The 21,726-nt window shown below is 40.1% G+C and overlaps 1 long non-coding RNA gene across 4 annotated transcripts in view; it reads left to right on the top strand.

Annotated features, from left to right (window-relative positions):
• Positions 1–205: 205 nt before the first annotated feature.
• Positions 206–21,726, top strand: part of LOC142143043 (uncharacterized) — a 132,591-nt gene continuing 111,070 nt past the window's right edge. For 2 of the 4 annotated variants that reach the window (XR_012689476.1, XR_012689478.1), the window contains exons 1-3: positions 206–347; positions 13,641–13,706; positions 13,792–13,970. This is a non-coding gene — a long non-coding RNA (uncharacterized LOC142143043). Of the gene's footprint in view, positions 348–13,640; positions 13,707–13,791; positions 13,971–14,094; positions 14,243–14,505; positions 14,740–21,726 lie in introns of those variants that run through there. The other 2 variants (XR_012689477.1, XR_012689479.1) reach the window with 2 other exon arrangements.

Here is a 21,726-nt window from a genome sequence, read left to right as displayed (position 1 = left end):
ATCCCAAATGCCATCAGATTTCCTTACTTGCCCATCACTCTCTCACATGCCCCTTACTTACCTGTCACACCTCTCGCACAGACGCTGGAGCCTGCGCAGAGGAAGCAGCGAGAGCAGACTGCACACTCTCCTCCCCTGATTGGATAGCCTGTCATAATGTGACCTCCTTGCGTTATGCAGAGGAAGTCACATGACACGACTGCTCTCGGCCAACCGAGCTGTCAAATCTGTGGCTGTCGGCACCCGGAGCATCGCGGCTGGGTGATACTCTCGGCCAGCCGGCCAGGAGCCTCATTTTTAAACTCAGAGAGTCGCGGGTTGGCCACCACTGCTTTAAACAGAACCAGGTAAGTGTATTTTCTGCATCTGTTTAATATGAAGGCACATATACAAAATGATTGCATTGCAAATCTGATATTTATTATTATTATTATTATTATTATTATTATTATTATTAATAATAATAATAATTTTATTTATAGAGTGCTTCTCTACTAGTAGGGCTCTTAATCTTTATTGTACCAATAAAAAATAAAACATTCAAAATCCTTTTATTCTATGTACATGTGTGCAATATTTAAATACTGATAGTGTGCTATTATTTGCAAAAAGTGTAAAATAAAAAATAAAATAAAATATAAGTAAAGGCTCCCTACCCTAGATATAATCCAAATATGTATAGTACAAATACTTCTCTTATGTTATAAATATATGACTGGAATATAAAGTATAATAGAGTAAAATCTTAAGTCTACTTTGTAATCCTAAATTTGAATCGAGACCTGACTCCCTTATACTGTATAATGACTCCTTAAATGTATTCAGTATACAGTAGCCAGAGAATATACTATGATACTGTGATGTATTATTCCTCCTATATAATTTCTATCAGGGTATAATGAGCTGTATCAGTATGAAACTCAGGATTATGTAGCTTTTTGCTCTAATCTCTGCTTCTAAAACCGGTAAAACCACCATCTTTGCCAGCATGTCATTATAAATAAAATTAAGACCTGCTGAGCCATTGAATGCTCCGAGTGTAAACTGCTAATTGATTGCTGTTTTTATTAAGTCATATTTATAGAAATCTCAGTGGTGGCCTCTGAGAATGTGCTCATGTTTTTTGCACATTCTCCCACAATGCAATTTGCTGACAGATTTTATTTTCCCTGGCTAGTAGCGAGAAAGATTATTAAACTGCGCTGTGTTTGTATTAAACTTTTGAAAAATTAGCATAATAAAGTACAATTTAAAAAGTGATATTTGTAACAGAGCTTTTGCTCCTAAAATAAAATTGTGGGCCTGATTCATTAAGGAACGCACAGTGAACGCAATTTGCGTTTTTATAAATTGAACGGAAATTGCAAGCAGCTATGCCCATATTCAAGTACCAGCGGATCTCATGAAAGGTTTCTAGTTGAATACGGGGCTAAGAACGCTCTACCTACACGGCCCTTGCCATATGCAGATAGGCACAACAGGGTACAATGCATATGTATATATAAAGTACCATAAGAATGCACAGATAAAAATATATTATTAAATACATTAACACCTGTTAATAATGCAATTATTCATAAAAATACATTGAAAAAAAAGGTTTTAATTTTCCGTCTTTTTTTTTTTACATTTTTTTAATCATTATGTTCTTCCTGCGTACTGTACATAAAATGAATTTTTACAGTTGCTCTTAATTTCAAACACATGTTCTAGCTGTATACACGACCATCATTAGCATGCACTTACACCTGCTCTGTAGCTGGTGTAAGAGATATGGCTAAAAATCACGTACCTGAGAGATACCGAGTGCTTGTATCGGATGGTTGTGTGTGCGCTCCAGCTTGGCACCTTACTGTACATTGCCTACGTGCATACGCCCCTTCCCTCCCCTGTTCCGCCATTGAAATCATAGGCTGACGGAATAGCCATTTATGTTCCACGATGAATTGCAAGCACTTGTGGTCACTGGTGTATAGTCTATTTGTGAGCATGCGCAGAGCAGTTTTATGCAAAATACGGTACGTATCGGCATTTACGTTCCTTAATGAATCAGGCCTGGTATATTCAGTTATCTTCTGTAATTTATGATATTATTACTTAGGCCCTCATTTAGATTTGCACATAAATATGCCCCATTTGCTTATGAGCAAAGATGAGGCTGCATGTTTGTGTTTTTACGGCTTTAGTTTACATATCTTAAGATAGGTACAATCTGCACAGGGGCGACAATTTTTTACACATAATGCAACGTTACGTCATGCAAATGTATTTACAGTCATGGCCAAAAGTTTTGAGAATGACACAAGTATTGGTTTTCACAAAGTTTACTGCTTCAGTGTTTTTGGACCTTTTTGTATGGTATACTGAAGTAACATTGCAAGCATTTCATAAGTGTGAAAGGCTTTTATTGACAATTACATTAAGTTTATGCAGGAACTCAATATTTGCAGTGTTGACCCTTCTTTTTGAAGACCTCTGCAATTCGCCCTGGCATGCTGGAAATCAACTTCTGGGCCACATACTGACTGACGGCCGCCCATTCTTGTCTAATCAATGCTTGGAGTTTGTCAGAATTTGTGGGTTATTGATTGTCCACCCGTCTCTTGAGGATTGACCACAAGTTCTCAATGGGATTAAGGTCTGGGGAGTTTCCTGGCCATGGACCCAAAATTTCGATGTTTTGCTCCCTGAACCACTTTGTTATCACTTTTTCCTTATGGCAAGGTGCTCCATCATGCTGAAAAAGGCATTGTTCATCACCAAACTGTTCTTGGATGGTTGAGAGAAGTTGCTCTTGGAGGATGTTTTGGTCCCATTCTTTATTCATGGTTGTGTTCTTAGGCAAAATTGTGAGTGAACACACTCCCTTGGCTGAGAAGCAACCCCACACATGAATGGTCTCAGGATGCTTCACTGTTGACATGACATAGGACTGATGGTAACGCTCACCTTTCCTTTTCCGAACAAGCGTTTTTCCAGATGCACCAAACAATCTGAAAGGGATGTCATCAGAGAAAATGACTTTACCCCAGTCCTCAGCAGTCCAATCCCTGTACCTTTTGCAGAATATCAGTCTGTCCCTGATGTTTTTCCTGGAGAGAAGTGGCTTCTTTACTGGCCTTTTTGACACCAGGCCATCCTCCAAAAGTCTTCGCCTCACTGTGCGTGCAGATGCACTCACATCTGCCTGCTGCTATTCCTGAGCAAGCTCTGCACTGGTGATGCCCCGATCCCGCAGCTGAATCAACTTTAGGAGACGGTCCTGGCGCTTGCTGGATATTCTTGGGCACCCTGAAGCCTTGTTCACAACTATTGAACCTCTCTCCTTGAAGTTCTTGATGATCCGATAAATGGTTGACTTAGGTGCAATCTTACTAGCAGCAATTTTCTTGCCTTTGAAGCCCTATTTGTGCAAAGCAATGATGATTGCACATGTTTCCTTGCAGTTATCCATGAAGAGAGGAAGAACAATAATTTCAAGCACCATCCTGCTTTTAAAGCTTCCACTCTGTCATTCTAACTCAATCAACATGACAGAGTGATCTCACCAGTATTAACAAGAGAATCACTGACCTGATGTCAGCTGGTCCTTTTGTGGCAAGGCTGAAATGCAGTGGAAATGTTGTTTTTAGGATAAAGTTCATTGTTATAGCAAAGATGGACTTTAAAGTTAATTGCAATTCATCTGATCACTCTTCATGACATTCTGGAGTATATGCAAGTGCCATTATAAAAACTGAGGGTGCAGACTTTGTGAAAAATAATATTTGTGTCATTCTCAAAACTTTCGGCCATGACTGTACATGCAACTTTTAATAGTAACTTAATGTTTGACATATGCTCTCCTGTCCGACTCTGTCCCTGTTCAGTCTCCCTAGGCGTAAGTGGATTCAAGTCTACGAATACACAAAAACCTACACATGGATGCATTTTTGGTGCACGTGTACATATTATGTATACTCACCTGTACTCTGTATGGCATATGCCTGGCACAAATACTACTGTTTTTGATCTGCTAGCATGTTGAGATTCGTATGACTCAACATATCCAGTTAATACACTTTTATAAAGCGTGTCTTTTCTTATGTATGTTCAGAGTGCAAATGCGTCAACTTATAAATGAACCACTCATATAGTTAATATGAACTGAAATGTACCGGCATTGTTTGAAGTATAAAATTCTAGAAAATAAACTGATGAAGTACCTTATTTAGAGGTAGAACCAAATTGAGCGAGAAGGTGCAAATTTGCAGCTGGACAGACCATGTTGTGATCAAGAGGTGCACATGCATTTTGTCTTTTGCATGCAGGTAAATACCATCAGCTTTTCCTTCTAGCACACAAATACCACGCAGTTTTATTTTATCGCTGCGGTTTAGAATTGAGCTAGGAAGTGCCCCTTTCCCAACTCTAAACCTGACAGCACACTTTACATTTGCCTCCCTTGGGGCTCAACATGGTTTTGCCAAGGTGCCAAATTGCACCTGCTAGCTGGATTTGCTCCTAACTCCGAATGATGCTCCAAGCCTGCAAACCTGCCACACTCTTCTAGCTCAGATAGAGAAACACCCCCACCCCCCCTTACATGCAGCCTGATGCCAAGAAGTGAATGGAAGAATGAAAGATATTTATATATGAGATATTTAATAGTGTCGCTGGATTGTAACCCAATCTATAAATACTGGGCCCATTCCAAATCTTCTCATCACTTCATGGAGTCGGAAGTCTTGTCAGTATCTAAAGATACCACCACTGCCTCCTTGTCCTCCATCTGTCCCAGGTGCATGTGGGTATATAGGCGTCTAAGATTTATGGCTGAGGACTGTTACGAGCCGCGGGATTGTCCATAGCCGCCGTGACTCACTCTCCTTGGCACCCTACCTCACCAAGTTACCTGCTTTGGACCCTAGACCATGGCCTGTTCCTGACCACGCTTTGCTTGTCATCACCCGCTATCCCGTGGTGCGCTGCATTCATAAGCTTGTACTACACTGAGTGTAAGACCTGGGGGTAGCTGAGCACCTGTGAGTGCAACAAGCTTTACGGGAAAGGAGGCTGCTATAGGTGAAGACCTCTGCATCCTGTTCTACAAGCTCATCATAGTAGTCGCTAGCCATAACATTATAACCGGCCAGTGAAGAATTTGGAAGAGCTCACTTCCATGGATGAAAGTGGGACAAATCCTTCTCCAGTTCAAGTTCTGGCTGGTCAGATTCAAACCTTATCTTAGATGGTTCAACGTCTGTCGCACTGGTTGGCTGCACAAGAAGAGGCATCTAGAACCTCGCAAGCCCAGCAAGCTTCTTCAGGCTCCGCAGTGGAGCCCAAATTGAATTTACCTGTCCGTTTCCCTGGTGATAGAGCCTTATTCCGCAACTTTAAAGAGAGTTGTAAGCTCTATTTTCACCTAAGACCACATTTATCAGGTTCTGAGCATCAAATAGTCGGCATCATAATATCTCTGCTCCAAGGAGACCCTCAGTCATGGGCATTCAGTCTCCCACCTACGAGACCCTCTCTGCAATCAGTTGAAGGTTTCTTTAATGCCTTGGGTCTGCTCTATGACAACCCAGGCAGGATGGCATCGGCAGAGTCTCATCTCAGGGCTTTGAAGCAAGGGTGACGCACCAGCAAAGAATATTGCGCAGAGTTTAGGCGATGTTCCACTTATAGTGAGTGGAATGAACCGGCACTACGGAGTCAATTCCGCCTAGGTCTCTCTGAGCAAATGAAAGATTCTTTAGTGCGGTACCAACTTCCCTGGAAAACTTAATGCAGTTGGTAATCAAGATTGATTGTAGGATCAAGGAAAGGATAGTGGAGAGAGATATGTCTGTCTCTTCTGGTTCTTCGATAAACTCTTACCCTGCACTGTTGGACATTTCGGAGCCCATGCAGTTAGGCGCCTACTGTCTCTCTTCAGAAGAACATTCCAGACGACGTTCCCTGGGCCTTTGCATGTATTGGGGCAACAAAGGCCACCTACTCCATGCTTGACCAAACAAGCCAGGAAAAGACCAGTCCTAGGTGCTGGAGAAGAGGTGCGCCTAGGTCTACGAATAATCCCTTCAGAAAATTCTTGTTGATTCCTGCAAGTCTTGTCTATGGTGCTCAGTTCACTGATGTTTCAGCCTGTCTCGACAGTGGGGCAGCCGGTAATTTCCTTGACCTCATGTTGGCCCAGACTCTTGGTATTCCCTCAATTAAGTTGGACACAGGTATCACCGTCACTTATCTGTCGGTATCCTCCATTCTCTCATTCTATTTTATCTTGTGTCCTTCTGCTACTTTGATTCTGGGGCATCCTTGGCTTCAAGGCCATAATCCCCACATCCATTGAAAGAAAGGAGAGATCATTCGCTGGAGTCCTGAGTGTTCATCCACCTGCTTGACCTTACCGCTTCGAGTCCTTCAGCCTACACTTGAATCCCTTCCTGCTCCCTACCAGGAATTTCATGATATATTTTCCAAGAAAAAAGTGGACTCACTCCCTCCACATTGGGAATATGATTGCGCAATCTATCTTATCCTTGGGTCTAAGATGCCTAAAGGACAATTATATTCTCTGTTCATTCCTGAGACCCAGTCAATGGAGCAGTATGTAAAATGAAATCTACAGAAAGGATTCATTCGACCTTCCAAGTCTCCGGTGGGAACCTGGTGTTTTTTTTGTTGCCAAGAACGATGGCAGCTTGAGGCTTTGCATTGACTTCCGTGGTCTCAACAAAAATATGGGCGAACACACATACCTGCTTCCTCTCATCTCTACACTCTTCGATCAACTGAAGACGGCCACTATCTTCTCTAAGATTGACCTCCGGGGCGCCTACAAATTTGTGCATATTTCTCCCGGAAATTCTTAGCCGCAGAGATCAGTTGCGATGTGGACAACCGAGAATTATTAGCCATCAGTGAGGACACTGCTTGGAAGGAGCTACCCATAAGATTACCATCTTCACGAATCATAAAAACCTTCAGTATATTCAGGCCACCAAGATCTTGAATCCCTGGGCAAGCCTGATGGGCCCTCTTTTTTACTCGTTTCAAGTACTTAATTACCTTTCGACCAGGCTCTAAAAACCTCAAGGCCAATGCACTCTCTCGGAGCATCATGTCCTGACATGCTCTGCCTCCGGATCCTCAGCCTATCATTCCGTCCTCCTTGATCCATGCTGGTTTGACCCAAGACCTTGGCATTAGGTTTCTTCAATTTCAAAGAATTGCCCTTGCTGAAATCCCTACTGACAGGCTATTTGTTCCAGCTTATCTTAGAAAAATTGTATGAAAACAAACTTGATGGACATCCAGGAGTATCTAAGACCATCAAACTCCTCTCACGTTGGGTCTGGTGGCCCACCTTGTCTTCTGATGTCAGGAGTTATGTCCTTTCCTGTGAAGAATACGCCAGAAACAAATCCTCCAGAAGCTGCACTTCGGGTCATTTGATGCACCTGTCTACACCAGCTAAACCATGGACACATCTTTCGAAGGATTTCATTGTTGATCTACCATGGTCATCTGGTCACAATACCATATGGGTGGTCATAGATCGCTTTAGTAAGATGGCCCATTTTGTACCGTTACCTAAACTACCTGATGCACGAACACTAAACCTCATTACTCATTCAACATATTTTTCAGCTACACAGTCTGACTGAGGACATCGTCTCTGACTGTGGTTCCCAATTTATCACTCCCTTTTGGAGATCTTTCTGCAGCCTGCTCAGAATAAAGCTACTCATTAGTGTACCACCTGCAATCCAACAGCCAGATGGAGAGAACTAGTCAGTCCTTGGAACAGTTCTTTTGCTTGTATATCTCCAAATTTCACGATATCTGGTCCTCTCTACTCCCATGGGCTGAATTTGTCTATAACAATTCTTGTCATTCCTTAACCCGTTTATATCTCCGTTTTTCTGGCTTTCCACCCGAAAAATCAAACTCAAGCAGCCTTGTAAGAAACTGGGACCCAGATTAATTGGACCTTTTACGATTGCCAAAAAGATTAACCCCGTGGCATTCAGACTCAAACTGCCTTCATCTATAAGAATTTCAAACATATTCCATTCTTCTCTCTTGAGACCTGCTGTCGCTTTCAGTAGATTCAATTTGCATAGATCACACAGATCACGGCCAGTCAGTGTGATGGTGATCATGAATTCATCGTTGAAAAGATTTTTGATTCCAAGAAAGTTCAAGAGCAGATTAATTTCCTAGTACATTGGAGTGGGTACGGCCCGGAAGAACGATCCTGGGCTCCCTGGAGGCATCTCCACACTGATAAACTCCTCAAGGAGTTCTTTAGAAAATTTCCTGGAAAACCTGGATGTCGGGGTGCCTCGACCCCTCCTCCAGGGAGGGGTACTGTTATGAGTCTTGGCGGTGCCCATAGCCGCTGCGTCTTGCTCTCATCGGCCCCCTACGTCCCAGCCGTCTCCTGGACAACCAGGACATCACTTCTGGCTTCCGGCCCGGCCGTTGACACCGAAGTGTCAGTTCGCCGATCCCGGCGGGGGGGATTAGCCGGGCTTGTGCGTAGTAGGGGGAAATCTATTATCAGCCTCCTGGGGCTAATTATCTTACTCTGTGCCTTCCTAGTTGTGATTGGCTGTTCTATGTATGTAAAGCAGGGAGGACTGAGCCTCCCTGCCAGTTATTGAGTCCAGTTTTCTGTTAGCTTGCCTACTTCTGTCTGTTTTTCTGAAATCTTTGGATTGATTCTCTGTATATGACCCTCTGCTTGATGTCCTGAATTTTGGATTGTTTGCTTATTGCCCTGACCTCTGCTTTGTTATCTAGACTCCCTCCGATTACTGCCAGCCCTGACCTTTTGCCTGTATCTCACCAAGTTACCTGCTTCGGACCCTAGACCACAGCCTGTTCCTGACCAAGCTTTGCTTGTCATCACCTGCTATTCCACGCTGCGCTACATTCATAAGCTTGTACTATGTTGAGTGTAAGTCCTGGAGGCATCTGAGTACCTGTGAGCACAACGAACTCTACGGGAAAGGCGGCTGCTATAGGTGAAGACCTCTACATCCTGTTCTACAAGCTCATGATAGTAGGCGTTACCCCGGCATAAATCTTGTTTGGTCTGGGTGGACTATATCCGCTATTAAGTCAAATTGCTAAGACTTGGGCTAGAATATCAATCTCTGTGGAGAGAAAGGATATTGAATGATAGGAGTCAGGATATATATATATATATATATATATATATGATATTTAGGTAAGTATATAGACATGGTTCTATAAACATAAAAGATAGTATATTATTATGTATATTATTTATGTATTAATCAGTAATACAGAGCTTTAGATATATACTAATGTCAAATAATGGCTTTATGTCATGTTACTGTAATCCAGTGCCTTGGTAAAGCAATTTATGACAACAGAGACATAGTAGATGTTTGACCTTAAATACCAGCAATGTGCACTAATATAAGTAATGTATTAACTCCAGAAATCAATCCTTTTAACCTTTAAGATCTTCTTTTTCAATACAAGTCACAGCTGATTTACGCAAAGGAAATAAGAATTCCTACATTCCTCTATAATGATATGATCTTCTTATTGACAAAGGAATTCTTTATTCAAGCCTTAGCAGAAGGCAGCTATTGTAATAATGTTTGTATTATTTAAATTGTGCCCGAACAAACTCCCATTCATAAGGTGCAGACACAGTAACTGTGCACAATCCGCTATACTCGCTGTTGACTGTGTTCTTGTTATCGTCCAGTCTGCTGTAAAATAGAAAGAAATTAGAAATCACCGAGGAGTTTCATGTAGAGTCATAAATAGAAATGATAACACCTGTAAGAAGGAAATGTGCTGGTCCACTCCTCCCCCCCTGCCAAACCCTCAATTGTAACCAAATGAATGTAAAATAGGGTGTAGTACCTATTACCGGTACTGACTACCCCGACTGAGAAGACAAGGACATGAGGAGTCCGACTGAATAGTGCACCGACTTGCAAAAAAACCCCACTTACCGGAATGCAGGGTACTTCATATCACGACTCGCTCTCTTGCCGACTGTTGAAAATGACGTCATCACCAACCGCGACTTGGCTTAAAGCGGCGATGGACAGACCCGTCTGTCATTTATGTCATGTAAGTACTATTTTAGGGGTTAGGGGTGTTAGGGGTATTAGGGTTAGGAGTTAGGGTTAATCCTAATCCTAACACTAACCTTAACCCCTAAAATAATACTTACATGACATAAATGACAGGCGGGTCCGTCCATCGCCGCTTTAAGCCAAGTCGCGGTTGGTGATGACGTCATTTTCTCCAGTCGACAACAGAGCGAGTCGTGATATGAAGTACCCTGCATTCCGGTAAGTGGGGTTTTCTTGCAGGTCGGTGCACTATTGAATCGGACTCCTCATGTCGCTGTCTTCTCTGTAGGGCTAGTTATTACAGTAAAACTTGTGCCTCCCGTTTCATATATGTGCCCTGGGCGACTGCCCCTCTCACACAGCCCTAGTAACTACCCTAATTTCATGACCATATAATATAAAATCCCAATGCAACAGGCTAATAGCTTTTATGCATGTAGGAAATTCAAGGTGACCTCATATGCTTTTTTAATTTACTGAAGGGGTACTTTATTCCATATAATACACAATATTTACTTACTTTTTAGAAGGAAGACACATTTTTATACATTTTTATTTAATTATTGTATTTGTAACATGGCAGTCAAGTTGATGATGTTTAGAGCATATGTTAATGCTGTCGCATATTTACAGTGTATTTTGAATTGTCATATTCTGCTCAAAATACACGCCTAAGGCTTCAACATTTCTGCTTTACTTTGACGCCTACTTTCGGCCCGCAAAGTCGTGGCCTGCTCTAAGTCAGACTCTATGCAGTAAAGCAAAAAAAATAATAATTAAAAATAACATTGGGATATTAAAGGACATGACATTAACATCCATGTGTTGTAACTCAGAGGCGTTGTGGCTCACAAACTCGTAAACTCACTACTAGGATAATCCTGTGCGTCTGTGAGGCTGCTACTGACTGTAATCACAGGAAGATTATACTGAAAAACGCAGCTGCCCGCCATGGCAGTCGAGGAGCTCACGGTATAAGGTGAATTTCTTTGTGAAAATTAATCTTCTTCGTGAGATTCAAAACTGAAACTGATTTGATGGTAATTTCAATTGCAGACGCTGGCACCGAGTACAATTATTTTTCAAACCTAAGAGTTTTCCTGGTAAAGTAGTTAAGGTTATATTTTTATGCAAGAAGGAAAAAGTGATGAAAAGTTCTTAAAACCCAAGAAACAAAATCCTTGATTCTCTGCCAAAGTTTTGCAAAACAAGATCCCATATGGTAATGCCGACTGTTCTAAACGCACAAAAGATACATTAAAAGGATTTGTTTCAGCATTTATCCTTATGATAGGCAGAAAGATAAATAGTAAAGATGCGCGAAACCACTATAACATTTTACATGCATGGGGTTTCGCTATGGAAAAGGCCATTTCTGCAGAGGTGCGAATTTCCATTGAGACAATCTTCGAGTTCCGCTTTTGCTTCACCATTTTATTGGCATTCCATCCCTCACTGCAATTGTAAATTCACATTTTGGTCTATTTATACTATATAGTCTATGGATACAGCTGGGGGAGCAACAGACAATTCGTTCTGTGTGTTTTGTGGCTGGGGCAGGACTGGATACTTAAGGCCAAATTCTGAAGGCTAACGGTGCAAAATTTCATGGCCACATGTAGAATGAGCAGGAATTTCCACTGAACAGTTTTTATACTTTGTTCTAGATAGATAGATAGATAGGAGATCGATAGATAGATAGATAGATAGGAGATCGATAGATAGATAGATAGATAGATAGGAGATCAATAGATAGATAGATAGGAGATCGATAGATAGATAGATCGATAGATAGGAGATCAATAGATAGATATGAGATAGATAGGAGATCAATAGATAGATAGATAGATATGGGCAGCACGGTGGCTAAGTGGTTAGCACTTCTGCCTCACAGCGCTGGGGTCATGAGTTCAATTCCCGACCATGGCATTATCTGTGTGGAGTTTGTATGTTCTCCCCGTGTTTGCGTGGGTTTCCTCCGGGTGCTCCGGTTTCCTCCCACACGCCAAAAACATACTAGTAGGTTAATTGGCTGCAATCAAAATTGACCCTAGTCTCTCTCTGTCTGTCTGTCTGTGTGTGTATATTAGGGAATTTAGACTGTAAGCTCCAGTGGGGCAGGGACAGAGTTCTCTGTACAGCGCTGCGGAATCAGTGGCGCTATATAAATAAATGGTGATGATGATGATGATGATAGATATTAGATAGATATGAGATAGATAGATAGGAGATCAATAGATAGATAGATATGACATAGATAGATAGATAGATATGAGATAGGTAGGTAGATAGATAGATAGATATGAGATAGGTAGGTAGATAGATAGATATGAGATTGTGGGAAATTCTTTTGTAAGATGGTTTGTGAGGGAAACATTGTTCAAAGAAAGAGAACACGAGGACATGCACTGACACTGGAGGGAAGTAGGTTCAGAGGAAATTTGTGGAAAAACTACTTTACAGAAAGGGTAGTGGATACGTGGAATACCCTCCCATCAGAGGTGGTAGAGGCTAATACAGTAGTGCAATTTAAACATGCATGATAGACATAAGGATATCCTTACAAAGATTAAAGGACTAAATAGTGTTTTAGGTTATCACAGATTAAAAAATGGGCAGACTAGAAGGGCCAAGCGGTTCTTATCTGCCATCAAATTGTATGCTTCTATGTTTAAGGTGTAGGCCCAGAATACTAAGGACTCAGGCACATGGATATCTCTTAAACTCTGCAGTCGTCATCCCCACCCCAATGAATGTAGCTCTAATCCAGAAAGGATATTCAATGCACTGAAGACAGAGGATCAATAAAAGAGTCAAACATGCTAAACTTGTTTGTGTTTTTGATTAGTTATCTTTTTTCTTTATAGTCTGTATACAATGAGTAATGTTTTACTCTAATCCCAAATCTTTGACTGGGGCTTAAACACCCCCTCCCCTAAAGACTGAATCCATGCCAATGATGAAACTATATACAACTGTATATGTGGAGAAACGCGTCAATATAATCTGTTCACTTCCACCTGGACTCTGCATACTAGTGCACGTTACGGAGCGGTGAGACTTGAATGATTATTATTGGTATTCATATGGTGGACGCACGTAGTCATGGTGGGACAATTGTGTTTCTATTTATTAAGGATCCATCTTTGCTGAAAATACAGTTTTCTCGTGGCTCCATTTACATAATTATTGAACCGTTTGGGACTGTAAGCTGTTCCTAAGTTAAGAGACTCATCTATTATTGTACGGGATGTCTCTTTATCATTCATGCAGACAATTAATGTGATAGTCAACTGTGAATAACTATTTATTTCACTGTATGACGCATTCTACTTTGGTTAATATTTTTGGTACTATTATAATTTTAATCTTTATGAATTTATTGGAATTTTGAATAATAAATATATTTTACCAATTAGATGTTTGCATTATTTATAACTTTGACGCACTCCCTTTTTATTACACTAAAGTATAAAAGGTGGAGCAATTTTATTGCTTTTATTCTACTTGCTCCCATAGAGTTAAAAAACCGACTATGAAGATTTGAAACGCGTATACTGACAACCCTTTTGCACTGCAGCCAAGGTACATTAAAATGTTCCTTTATCCATTGAATAACTTAATAGCTTTACAGTCAAAGAAATTGATCAAGTGTACTTCTATGTTATAGTGTTGTGATGGACTGCACCTATTCGCATACAGTCTATGGGGGTATTACCGCATGGACCAATAAGATGCGTCAAGCACTGAGCTTGCCGTTTCTTACTCACTCCTAATTGAGCGAACTTGTGCCGATGCTACACTATTAGGACGCGCAGGTCCAGGGGCTCCACTGCGTGGAAGAAGCAGGTTAGTAAGCATTTATCAAAAATTCGGGAATGCTGGTTTAACTATATTCACATTTGTCCCATTAATTTTGCAGCCTAGTTACTGCTTTAACAAATCTGGATCTGTCATATTATTTAATCTACAGTCTGCCACTGGGGCAAGTTGGGGGTGTCATCATTGTCATCGACATACACGTCAACATTCCAAATCGGGAAATTGTGATGCACCAGACCACACCCCTGATCCTTACAAACCACACCCTTTAAAACCATGACTATGTTTCTTGAGGTCACATAATATTTGGGTGCCAAATCCAGGTATGACAGTGAGTAAGATATAATCATGTTTGCTATTTGTTCCAAAATGACTTAATGTTTTAATGATGTATTATTTTTAAAGAATGCAGCTTACACACAAAAGGGTGACAAACTTATGTTGTATGTATTGGATGTGTCTTTATGGAGCTGTGTTTTTGTTGGGGGTAGTGTCATGTATCTAAAATCGGTAATTTTGTGCTATGCTGTGAATACGACTGATCCAGACACTTTTTTTCCAGCATTGTGAATCTCCACGGTGACACCCAGCAATGATAAGGAAACGCTGTTTCCCCATCAGGCAGAAAATGCTTTACAGTGCTTTTGTTACTGAAATGCTGCATGCATTCACTGTTAGATGTCAACATATGAGCTTGAGAACGCCACACTTTTCTGGCTGGAAAGCTGTGAAATTATAACAGTCCATTAAACACGTTTAGTCATTAGTCATCCCTGTTCCAACATCCTTCTTGGTAAAATAGTGGTGTTTACCAGGATCTCTTCACTGGATCAATATCTGTGTGAGCTTGCATCTGTCCTCCGTTCACCCTTCAAACAACGGAATGGAGAATTATATAATGCTTGTGTGCACTTAGGCTGAAGGTGTTTTTTTATTTTTAATTAGCTGTTTCCTGTTTGGTGGATAGCTCTGGCTATTTACCAATCATAGTGCTACAAGATCCTGACACTGCTTGGTGGAAGGCTGGCTATATTGACCAGTACTGGGAGCAGTCTTGTGCATTTGACCATTTTCTGGCACTGCAGATAGCGAATAGTAAGCCAAGGCTGAGAGGTGAGATATGAGAACTACATTGTATCACCACCAGAAATTTGGGGGGTTGCTTAGCCATGAGAGATTTTCGGGGTCTGAATAGTCACAAGAGATTTGGCAATTACCATAACCATCAGAGATGGCTATGGGGACTGCCAATAGGTGCTGAATTGCAAAGCCATAAGACATTTGGGGGTCTATTTTGTTTAGCCATGACTAACTTGCTTTATTGATTACTAGGAGGCTCTCTATAATGTGTAGTTGTAACTAATATACTATATTGTATGTTGGTCACTAGAACATTACCTGTATTGTATAATCATCACTAGAATGCTCTCTGTTATCAGTGGTGCACGCAGGGGATTTCAGTAACCCCTTTCCTCCGCTAAAAAAGTGCCCTACATAGCGGCACTGTACTATACAGCAGCCGCGGCACTGTCAAAGAAGCATCCGCGGCGGTGCTGTATTGTATACAGCACCGCTGTGGACGCTTCTTTGACAGCGCCGCGGCTGCTGTATAGTACAGTGACGCCTAAACGGAGCTACTGCGCATGCGCGGAAGCTCTGTGGGTTTGTTTTTTTTTCCAGGGGAGGGGAAACTCCCACTTAAAAATCTTCCGTTCGCCCCTGGTTATGTATTTTTATAGCACTCTGGTCTTCAGAGAGAGTGTTCCACTTACCCCAAAACAGAGGGAAGCCCCCATACCAGCATGATACCCTAAAGCAGGACATAGAGTTAGTGAAAATATTTTGTGGGTAAAATAAGGGAAAGGATTAGGAAAAGCGGATGGGAAACATGTAATAACACTAATTACACTCTGTTTAAATTAGCCTCAGTGTTTTGTGTTACTTTACACTACTTCACACTTTATCAACTTGTCTTATAGAATTTTAAATTCCTATTGAAACAATGCTTAAATGTCTATCAATTCATATTAACTATAAGAATAGTAGACATTACTCAGAATAACATTTCTATCACTTATTAACTTACGCTTAAGTTTACTTAACCTTTAGAATACTCTCACACAAAATGAATGTAGCTCTGTCCTTCATATATTATATTATCATATTATAGTATTTGTCTGATTACAACAAACTACTCTCAAAGGATTACATCAATTTAATCCCTTGTTTTTAGTTATTGGCTTCAGACTAAAGCTGGGTACACTCTACAGAAAATTTCTCCTGACGCAATATCTTTACCAATTTTACCAACGACTGAATGCCCCCATCGATCAGCAGCTGATTCATGTGTACAAATTTATATGTTTTACACAATTTACCTTCAGATCTGTGCTCTTCACCTGTTATAGCCATCGGTTGAAAAGATCGTGACTCAGTCAGTTATACACATTAGTCAGTTATACACATCAGTCAGTTACAGACATCTGTGGGCAGCACAGTGGTTTAGTAGTTAGCACTTCTGCTTCACAGCACTGGGGTCTTGAGTTCGATCCCAACCATGACCTGAGTTTGTATGTTCTCCAGTGTTTGCAGTCGTAAATTAATATCACCTACCCTGGCTTTTCTCTTTTCTCTGTCACTGTTATGGCCTTTGCAAAAAACAAGGGCTTCACTTGGAGTTTGACGCATTTCACAGTGTGAACAATAATGTGATTCAAAAAGACTAATTACGTTGTTAAGACGATTCACACATATCTCAAGATACAGCCAACTCCAAAACAGTTGTATTTCTGTGTCAGGCATATAAATACTGAGCCCCAACTAAAGGTTCGGCTTGCCAGTCTTGGTAGTAAATGCCAAATTCATAAGTCGCATTTCCCTATTCGTATACAGTATAATGTGATGAAGCGTCATGTTATTATTAAATGTGAAACTTGAAATTTCTATATACATGTAATTAAAAACAAATATCCTACATCCGATGTGTCACATTGTTGATTGATCCCAGAAGAAAATCACGTGGCCGGGGTAGTTATCAGCCCACAACCTGATAAGGTGCTTAGTCCTGAGAGGTCTTTTGGGACAAAGCTAAACTTGATGGGTTGGAGATTTTGTTATTTACAATCACAGAGCTATTTTACTATTTTATCCTAGTATTAGTATTTATGCTCATTTTATTTATATCACTCCTCTCTATACCTGTAGTTCATTTTTAGTGTTTATCTTAATCTCCTCATGAAATATTTATTATATTTTGTTTCTGTTTCCTTACCACAGTTCTGTTAGTCGTATTTCACTGCCCTGCAATCAATCACATAAACTGTCCTATAAAATGTTTCTCTTTGTTACACTTTCTGCCTCTTCTTTATCTATCCGTCTGTCAGCTCCTAAGAAATTTTACTTTGCTCTCTCCTTACTCTTTCTTTAGATAAAAAATATATTTTATTACATTTTTCTTTGTAACCTGCGCTCTCTTTGATCTGGTTCCATTCCGTTTGCTTTATCGTTCCACTATTGTTGCTATTTTTAACCCTCACTATTATTCCCTCTTTTGTACCCTTTATTGCTTTTTTAATTCCCCCACCTTTACAGAATACTCTATAGCCCTTCTTTTTATTTTTCTTCACTTTTTATTCCCCCTCGTATGCTTGTTTCCAAAAGTGGTTTCTACTTTCTCTTTGTCCCTCTACTTCTTACCTTGTCATCCAGTCACACTTCTATTCCCAATTATTCCCATACACTTATCTCTTCCCTTTTTCTATGTCTCTTTTTTATATTGCTGCTTCTTTCATTTTCTGCTTCTCTGCTTTCAATTTTCAGTCGCTTTCACCTCACATTCTCTGCACTGTATATCAGTCACTAGAATGCTCTCTGTATTGTATGTTGATTGCAAGAATGCTCTCTGTATTGTATATTGGCAACTGGAATTCTCTATTTATTGTATATTGGCCACTAAAATGTTCTCTGTATTGTATATTAGTCACTATAAACCTTTCTGTGTTGTTTACTAGTTCCTAGAATGTTCACTGTTTTGCATATCAATCATTAGAATTCTCTTTGTGTTCTGTTTTGGTCCTTATAATGTTATCTATATTGTATATTGTTCATTAAGTGCTCTCTGTATAGTATATTAATCACTAGGATGTTCTCTGTGTTGTATGTTGGTTACAAGGATGCATTCTGCATTGTATGTTGGTTACTAGAATGCTCTCTATATTGTATGTTGCTCCTTATAATGCCCTCTGTATTGTATGTTGATTGCAAGAATGATCTCTGTATTGTATATTGGTCACTGGAATTCTCTATGTATTGTATATTGGCCACTAGAATGTTCTCTGGATTATATTTTGGTCACTATAATCCTTTCTGTATTGTATACTAGTTAAAAGAATGCTCACTGTATTGCATATCAGTAATTAGAATGCTCTTTGCATTTTATTTTTGGCATTAGAATGTTCTCTATATTGTATATTGTTCATTAAGTGCTCTCTGTATAATATATTGATCACTAGAATGTTCTCTATGTTATATGTTAGTTACAAGGATGCACTTTGCGTTGTATGTTGGTCACTAGAATGCTCTCTATATTGTATATTGCTCCCTATAATGCGCTCTGTATTGTATGTTGATTGCAAGAATGATCTCTATTGTATATTGGTCACTGGAATTCTCTATGTAATGTATATTGCCCACTAGAATGTTCTCTGGATTTTATTTTGGTTATTATAATCCTTTCTGCATTGTATACTAGTTAAAAGAATGCTCACTGTATTGCATAACAGTCATTAGAATGCTCTTTGCGGTTTATTTTGGGCATTAGAATTTCTCTATATTGTATATTGGTCATTAAATGTTATATGTATAATATATTGAACACAAGAATGTTCTTTGTGTTCTATATTGGTCACAAGGATGCACTCTGCATTGTTTATTGGTCACTAGAATGCTCTCTGTATTGTATATTGTTCCCTATAGTGCTCTCTGTATTGTATATTGTTCACTAGAATGATCTCTATATTGGGTATCCATCATTAGAATGCTTTCTGTATTATATACAGGGCATTAGAGTGCTCTCTGGTTTGTAAATAGGTCATTAGAGTGCTCTATGTTTTCTATATCAGTCTTTAGAATGCATTCTACATTGGATATTGACCATTATAATTATCTCTCTATTGACTAGAATGCTCTTTGTGCTGCATATTGGTTACTAGGATTCTCTCTGTATGGTATATTGATCTATAACTAATAAATTAATTCTCGCTTTACCCCAAAACTCTCTCCACATTTTCCCTCAGCTCAATCCTTTCTCCCCTACTACTAATTTAGTTTCCTTTTTAGTTCTCAACTTTTTTTATCTTTGATAAGACATGTAAAGTTTTCAGGTGTGACATCTCTTTACATGCAGACGACATTTTATAAGCTTTCGGTAGACGGTGATTCGCTTGTATTTTGGTGTCCAAACCACTGTAAAAATGTTTAGCTTTTATAATATTTACATTTATCAATACAAGTCATAACTTTTGTGCCATTTTTGCATATAACACTAGAAGGTTACAAGCATGAAAACATTCAAATAATGGAATGAAGAAGAAAAGTGCATATTGTAGATACTATAATATATGCAATGCCGACATTGCCTTAACATAGTGCTTCTATGGTAAGTTTTATTTCAAGAACAATCTCTGAGAGGAAATGAGCTCAAGACTAAATTTAAATATAGCTTCACAGCTCAACCCAACTGAGGAATGTCCTGGCTGATAATGATGTGCTGGTTTTGCTGCCTTCAACTATTTTCAAAGATACATCATTTACTAAGTACAATTAAGCTCTTTGATTTACTTTGTCATCTTTCATCAGAAGTTTTCAAGGGTGCTCAAAATTATAACACTGATATGTAATTGATTAAGCAAAGTGTAAGGGTTCTGTAAGCTATTATTTGTTCCAACCACTGATTTCATCTTTGTTGTGCACAGAATCAGTGGCTGGTTTTTCCTCGACAGATTACAATGGACAAGCAGCTTTCTTGTATTTCAGTCTCCAGAATTGTTCTTACTACAACATTCGCTTGTACCATGTATTAACTTGTTTGTAATACAATGAATATGCCTCACCACTGGATGAGAAAAATGGGACAAATAAGGCCACACCCCTTCTGAACCCTGGAAAATCAGGTTTGTTATCAGATATGATGGACAGGGTCAGCTAATGAGGGGCCCCTGCACAGGACACCTCACTTGGCCCCATACTTAATACCCTACTCCTCATCTTTTTCTTGTCTTTTTCCTATTTTTATCAGAGCCTAAGAATTCCGTGTTGGGATTATCCTGGAACTCCAACATTTCTGTAGCTTAGCAGCCAGTGCTGTGCACACAACACGGAGTGTGAGCTCTCTGCTTGCGGACTAGAGATGTATGTAACTGGTTATCAAAGAGGGGAATAGATGAGGGGATGGGGGGCTGCCAGAGCTTGTTTGTGCAGCCATATGTTGCTGTAGAGGGCTGGGTGGCTGTGTTCCATAGCAGAGAACTGCTAACTATAAGTATTACCTAAGTGTTACCTAAGTGTTATTAGGGTGTATTAGGCTCTAGACATGCCCCATGTGAGTCTAATCACATGCTTAATATCAATAGATACGCCCCCTCCACTGAAATTGGAGCAACCCCACAATGAATATCTCACATAGAAGCCCATATTTTACAAGCCCAGCCCCGATGAGTGGTACGAGGTTAGGATTAGCCATTAAAGTTTCCAAATGATCCTTCTGTTGGCTGGAAGCTTATGTGGGCCGCTCTAATATGTTTGATATACGTTATAGATGAGAAAATGTTAATATCAGAATAATTATGTATCCTCAGCAGAATAGGGGCACAGTGGTTAGTATCGCTGACTCAGAAGGCTAAGGTCATGGGTTCAAATCCGTCCTGGGCCCTTTCTGTGCAGTTTTTATGTTTCCGCGGGTGTCCTCCTAGTGCTCCTGTTTCCTCCCACATTCTAAAGACATTCTGGTAGATCAATTAGTTTCTGACAGAATAAACCGTAGCGTGTTTCCGATTGGTTAGGAATAGAGACTGTAATCTCCACTGATGTGAATGATTACAAGTCCTTTGCAAAACACTGTGTAATATGTATGCACTTTATGGACAATTTTTTTTTTAGCCCTTTAGTGTTCCCTAGAATCCCAGGGCACAATTTGGGACAGTGTCCCATTATTTAGGGGTAACATTACCATGTGTGTAATATATATTTATGATGCAAGTGTGGCGTGCTTTGTAATAATGTATTAATGTATACACTCATGTTAATTCTAACCTATACATGTGTTTATAAGCTCTGTATATTATGGGGCATGTTGCAGAAACTACGTCTGGTTTATCTTGTAGGGACTGTTGTGGTTGCTTACATTGTTATTGTAATGTTGCCAGGTGGGTTATGGGTAATTATCGGAAGGGCCCTAGTCACATGACCTGAAAGGGCCGCAGTATCCTGCCTCACCACTGAAACTGGAAGTCCCAATCAGCTGGAAGATGAATCTCAGGGAAAAAGCATGTCAGGGGTTAACCTGGTAGTTCCTAGCCCTTATCAGAACCCAGACCCTCAGTTAGCTTGAGTAGGTCCCCATTGTTCTGGGTTGTGACCAGCTAGACAGCGCGGAGTCACAATAGCAGGGGGTCTGCGTGTGTTTGTGTTTGGAAAGGATCAGCCCTGTAACAAACCCTTATGACAGCTGTCAATCGCTAAATATATCTGAGCCCACCCATGAGCTAGTTCCCGGAGTGTGACTGTT

The sequence above is a fragment of the Mixophyes fleayi genome, chromosome 3, assembly GCF_038048845.1.
Source record: "Mixophyes fleayi isolate aMixFle1 chromosome 3, aMixFle1.hap1, whole genome shotgun sequence".
In the NCBI taxonomy this organism is placed as follows: domain Eukaryota; kingdom Metazoa; phylum Chordata; class Amphibia; order Anura; family Limnodynastidae; genus Mixophyes; species Mixophyes fleayi.
The sequence above is the reverse complement of the archived record's forward strand: the minus strand, read 5'-3'. Positions and strand labels throughout refer to the sequence as shown.